The 6,421-nt window shown below is 35.6% G+C and overlaps 1 pseudogene; it reads right to left on the bottom strand.

Moving 5' to 3' along the window:
- Positions 1 to 5,106: 5,106 nt before the first annotated feature.
- Positions 5,107 to 6,013, bottom strand: LOC138072980 (olfactory receptor 4K15-like; annotated as a pseudogene).
- Between the last annotated feature and the right edge of the window lie 408 nt (positions 6,014 to 6,421).

A 6,421-nucleotide genomic window follows, 5' to 3' on the forward strand; every position in this document is an offset into this window, starting at 1 on the left:
GTGTACAAGATTCATTTTTGCTGGGCATGTTTATCTGTACTTTATTCCTTTTTATGGCTGAATAGCATTTCTTAGTATGGATATACCCACATTTTATCTATTCAATAGTTGATGGACCTTTGATTTGTTTCCATCATTGGTCTATTATGAGTTATACATGAACAAGTTTTTGTGTGAACATATATTTTCACTTTGGGGAGTTTACTCTAGGGAAAGGAATCACTGTGTCATATATTAACTATTTAACATTTTGAAGAATTGTCAGACTATTTTCCGAAGTGACTGTGCCATCTTTACTATCATATCACCATAGTATGAAATGTATGGGTTCAGTTTCTCTGTATCTTAACCAACACTTGTTTGCTCTTTTTTTTTTTTTTTTTGTCCTTTAGCTATCCTTGTATATATGAAGTGGTATCTTATTATGGCGCTCACTTGCATTTCCCTAATGATAAGGATGCTGATTATCTTTCAGTGTGCTTATTGGCCACTTGCATGTCTTCACTGGGAAATATATATTCAAACCCTCGATGATTGTTAAAACATTAGCCTATTCATCTTTCTAATTCTCAACTGTAGAGGTCTTTACATATACTCTGGATATAAGTCACTTATTAGATAAATAATTTGCAAATATCTTTTATCAATCTGTGAGTTACATTTTTACTTTTATGATTGTCCTTTGAAGTTTTGAATTTTAATGAAGTCCAACTTATCTTTTTACCTTATCACTTGTGATGCTGGTTTTATCTCTAAGAAATCTTTGCCTAATCGAAAGTTACAAAAAGTACTACTATGCTTATTTATATATTTGTTTTTTATTATAGATGATTTTTCCAACTTTTATATTCATTTTATATTTTAATAGGTATTTGTTAAGACCAGAGATCAAACACAAACTCCAATTTATGGCATATCTAAATCTGTCACAAAATTTATGAGGCAATATGAGTCATAGCATACTTACTTATTTTTTGTTTTGCCATCTTGATATTCCCAAAAAGATTGCTTTCTATCACACATTTTCAAAAGGAATCTTTTTTATTATGTCCCTGAGGTTATAAAATCTTTATCTAACTATTTAAAAATAAATTATTCATATAATTTATAATTAAATAGTACCTTTCAGTGACATTTCAAGCATCATTTAGGGTAGGAAAAAAGAATGAGAAATAAATTACTTATATAAAAGAAAATAGGTAAATTGTAGAAAATGGAGAATTAATGAAATGACTATAATAATTAAATAAATAATGTATGGTAATAAAGTTCTTTTCTCTAAATACATATAAAATATCAAATTGTATAGAAAAAAAGACTTACTATAGCTAAATAGTTAAGAAGTTATAATAAGGATAATTTTGATGGTGACTTCATCTTTTAAATCTTCCTTCAGAATGTTGCTGATAAAGGATTGAAAGTGAAAAAGAGTATAGCAGCTCAGTCGTGTCCAACTCTTTGTGACCCCATGGACTCTAGCCCATCTGGCTCCTCTGTCCATGGGATTCTCCAGGCAAGAATACTGGAGTGGGTTGCCATACCCTTCTCCAGAGAATCTTCCTGACCCAGGGATTGAACCTGGGTCTCCCGCATTGTAGGCAGATTCTTTACCATCTGAGCCACCACTCTAAAAAGAATCTAGTACTTATCTAGGAGGCATGGTTTTCTAGAAAATATGCAAGTTATACAGCTCTTTGGAATTTTACAATTTAAATGCTTCTAGTTGTGTAAAGAAACTTGTGAAATTCAATTAGAAATTCTGTGGTATGTGGTATGTCACTTCTGTGTCCAATATGCTCGCTAACCTCTCTAAGACCAACACCATCTCTTTCTCTGGCTGCTTCCTGAAGTTCTACTTATTCTCCATGGGCACCACTGAGACCTGCTTGTCTGCCATGGACTTTGACAGGTACCTTGCCATCTGCCAACCCCTACACTACCCCACGGTCATGACGGTACTATGCTATATCCATATGGGAGCCTGCTGCTGCGTGTGTTGCTTCTTGTACTTCCTCTTGTCTATTTCCCTAATCTCTCAGCTCCAGTTCTGTTGTCTCAATAAGACTGATCACTTCCTATGTGAACCAGATCTCATAAAGTTGTCCTCATGCCAACTCCTGTCACTGAGATCATCTGTGCTACCTGTAACTCAGTCATCATTTTTTCTACCTTACTCATCATTACCAGCTCCTATACCCTGGTGATCAGAGCTTGGTTTAGAGTCCTCTCAGCAGGTAGGTGGTTTAAGGCTTTCTCTACTTGTGCCTCCCATCTGACTGTGATGTCCCTATTCTATGACTCTATTGTGATTGTGTATGTGAGTCCAAGAGCAGGGAATCCAAGAGAACCAGAAAAGTTTGAGTCTGTTCTATTCCACATTAACTTCATTATTCAACCACTTGATCTATAGTATATCTCTAGAATAAAGAGATGAAGGCAGATTTAATAAAATTACTTAAGACTGTAAGATTTAATCAAAGACCTGGAAGAAATCTTTAAAGAATTTGTGTTGACAGCTGAAATAATGTATGGAAAATAAATAAAGTATTAATATTCAACTGTATTAATGAAGTAGAAAAATAACTTTTGGGATGAGGAAGAACTAATTCAATTAATAAAGTGTTAATAAAGCTGTGTTTATTTGTTCTTTTATTAGAGAAAAATTTGCAAAATTAGTAAAAAATTTTTTAATTTTTACTAATAAAATTATTAAAATTTAGTAAAAATTAGCAAAAATTAGTAAAATTTTCCAGGCAAATAAAAATAATCATAAAAATAAACTACTAGTCAACTTGTTAGCATTTTGATTGAATGCTAGTTAATATTTTGCTACCAATATCACACACATACACATACAATCTATCTTATACTAAAATTTATTACAAAATTTTTTCAAGTGAGTCAATAATTATACATGCTAAATATACAAAACAACATTTAAATGTTATTGTGTCTATTAAAATATGACAAGCTGTATTCACTTTCTAATGAAAATTGGTTTATTATAATTATATTCATTCCCAGTTTCTCAACGAGACTTAGTGAAAATATTCTTTAGTATTTCAGTTCAGTTCAGTTGCTCAGTCATGTCCGACTCTTTGCGTCCCCATGAATCACATCACGCCAGGCCTTCCTGTCCATCACCAACTCCCAGAGTTCACTCAAACTCATGTCCATCAAGTCGGTGATGCCCTCCAGCCATCTCATCCTCGGTCGTCCCCTTCTCCTCCTGCCCCCAATCCCTCCCAGCATCAGAGTCTTTTCCAATGAGTCAACTCTTCACATGAGGTGCCAAAGTATTGTAGTTTCAGCTTTAGCATCAGTCTTTCCAATGAACACCCAGGACTGATCCCCTTTAGGATGGACTGGTTGGATCTGCTTGCAGTCCAAGGGACACTCAAGAGTCTTCTCCAACACCACAGTTCAAAAGCATCAATTCTTCAGTGTTCAGCTTCTTCACAGTCCAACTCTCACATCCATATATGACCACTGGAAAAACTATAGCCTTGACTAGACAGACCTTTCTTGGCAAAGTAATGTCTCTGCTTTTTAATATGTTATCTAGGTTTTTTCTTTTCTTACAAGGAGTAAGTATCTTAATTTCATGGCTGCAATCAGAGACTCTAAAGGGTAAGACTCGAAAATAGTCCATTAACATTATAACGTATGGTGGAATCAAACACAGTATGAAATATAGGAGAAGTCTTGAATACAATACAAGAGGAAAAACCAAAAATAGCATATAGTAGGAAATCCTTAATAAATATTGACTTTGTGACTGGGAGGATAAATTCATGACTATTCCTAAGGCCTTGAAATAGGATTCTGTCATTTTCTGGACATGCATTAGACAATATAAAAAATAAGATGTTAATTAAAGAAAAAGTCCACATAGAACTATGATAGTTTCTACCAAGTATCTATTTGAAAACTATCCTACCTATCTGAAGGGCTTTCTTGATAGCTCAGTTGGTAAAGATTCCACCTGCAATGCAGGACACCCTGGTTTGATTCCTGAGTCACGAAGATCCACTGGAGAAGGGAAAGGCTACCCATTCCAGTATTCTTGGGCTTCCATTGTGGCTCAGCTGATAAAGAATCTGCCCGTAATGTGGGAAACCTGGGTTTGATCCCTGGGTTGGAAAGATCCCCTGGAGAAGGGAAACGCTACACACTCCAGTGTTCTGGCTTAGAGAATTCCATGGACTGCATAGTCCATGCAGTTGCAAAGAGCTGGACATGACTGAGTGACTTTCACTCCCATCTGAAAATACAGGAATCATGAAGACCTGGGGGAGAGAGTGTGTTTTATCTTAGAGTCTCTCATCATTGTGAAGAGAAGAAGTAGAGAATTGTAATTTATCTCTGAAATTCTCCAGATTGTTCTATCAGTATTAAGCAGAAATTAAGATAACCAGACACAGAACACACTGGTACATTTATCCTCTGAATTGTTTTTCATAAATAAGGCATCTTAAGCAACAACATTGAAGAAGGATTTGTGAAAGTGTTGACTATAAATGCCTGCTTTATAACCAGGCCGTTTTACACCTTACTAGATAATTAGAATTGTCTTCATGCTGTCAGTTACAGAGTACAGTGAGCAGTGCATTCTCACTTAAGTATATCATCCATTATCTATGCAAACAGATTTATTATCTCCATGATAAAGTGTTATGTACCTATTATTACTCTAAAATTGGCATCTGAGCAGTACTATCTTGAGAGAGAAAGATGCAGTTTAATTACCACTTAAACATATATTCCATTCTCAATGTTTCCAAAGGCTGTATCTTAAGAGGTTAAATAAAAAAGTAGAAAATAGAATTAGAAAAAGAGGAAGAAAAGCACATATTTGGAGGAAGAAAGTATAAAAATAAGTAAAATTCATTCAATGTATTTTTTTATCATCATTGCTCTTTAATTCAAGTTAACCAATCCTCCTCATTGGTAAAAATGATTTGCTTTAATATCACAGCTATTCAACTTGTAAATATCTAGCCACAGGCTACAGTGGTAATAACAGCTCTATAAATTTACTTTGTTTCTAGGAAAAAAAACATTTCTTATGACTGCAGAAATCCAGCCAGACTTCAGATAGTGACTCTACAGTTTTGACATAGCTGCCTTCATTTCTTTATTTCTTAGAGTATAGATAACAGGGTTTAAAATGGGAGTAAAGATGGTGTAGAACACTGCAAGGACTTTGTCAACTGAATAACTGCTGAAGGGCCACACATAGATGAAGATGCATGGTCCAAAGAATAACACCACCACAGTGATATGAGCAGTCAATGTGGAGAGGGCCTTGGCCGTGCTGGCAGAGGAGTGGTTCCTAACTGTGATGAGTATCACAGTGTAAGAGACAACCAACAGGAGGAAGGAACTCAAAGAAAGAAGGCCACTGTCTGCAACTATTAGTAAACTGATAACAAAAGTGTCTGTGCAGGCCAGTTTTGTCACTAAAGGGAGGTCTCAGAAAAAAACTATCCACTTGATTAGGCCCACAAAAAGGCAAGTTAACAGTAAATGCCAGCTGGCTAGTAGTATGGATGAAACCCACACATCATGGAATGAGGACCAAAGTAATACACACACGCCCGCTCATGATTGTCATATAGTGGAGAGGTTTACATATAACAATGTAACGGTCATAAGCCATGGATACAAGGAGCACCATTTCACCACCAGCAAATAGATGAACAAAGAAAATCTGGGCCAGGCAGCCTTCAAAAGAAATACTCTTGCGCTCAACCAGAAAGTCTGCAATCATTTTGGGGGTAGCAAAGGAGGCAACGCATATATCTATAAGAGAGAGGTTTGCGAGCAGAAAGTACATAGGGGTATGAAGGCAGGAATCTGAGGTTACAGTCAGGATGATGAGAAAGTTCCCCAGTAGTATTGCTAGGCAGAGCAGTGAAAATATGAGAAACAAGAAAGGTTGGAGCTCCTAGGAACTAGATAAACCCAGCAACACAAATTCAGTCACCCAAGAATGATTTGTCTCACTCATTGACTTTGCAGAGGACTTCTGTTCAGTCACTTGAATAGGAGAGAAATAGAAATCAGTTAATGAACTAATTATGGTTTAATTTTCCAGTTCAGTTAGAGAGTCTAGTTTCTACTCAAATGTACTTGTGAGACTTCACACATGTCTAAATACAGAGAGTGCTCTAGTAATCAAAAGGAGAACAGAGTCAGGATGGGATATTCAGCCAAAAGTTTTCTAGATGAAGAGGGTGGTGGTTGGGAGGTTGGTGGAGAGAATTTCAACCAATTGATTCATTAATTGCTTAAGTTTAGTAAATTAAGTAAGCTAATTTGCAAATTAGAGTTACAAGTGAATGTTACAAATAAATATCTGAAAAGTTGTTTATATATCACAGAAATCCACTATTATTATCTACAGAGACCAAATGTC

The sequence above is a fragment of the Capricornis sumatraensis genome, chromosome 2 (assembly GCF_032405125.1).
Source record: "Capricornis sumatraensis isolate serow.1 chromosome 2, serow.2, whole genome shotgun sequence".
NCBI classification, from domain to species: domain Eukaryota; kingdom Metazoa; phylum Chordata; class Mammalia; order Artiodactyla; family Bovidae; genus Capricornis; species Capricornis sumatraensis.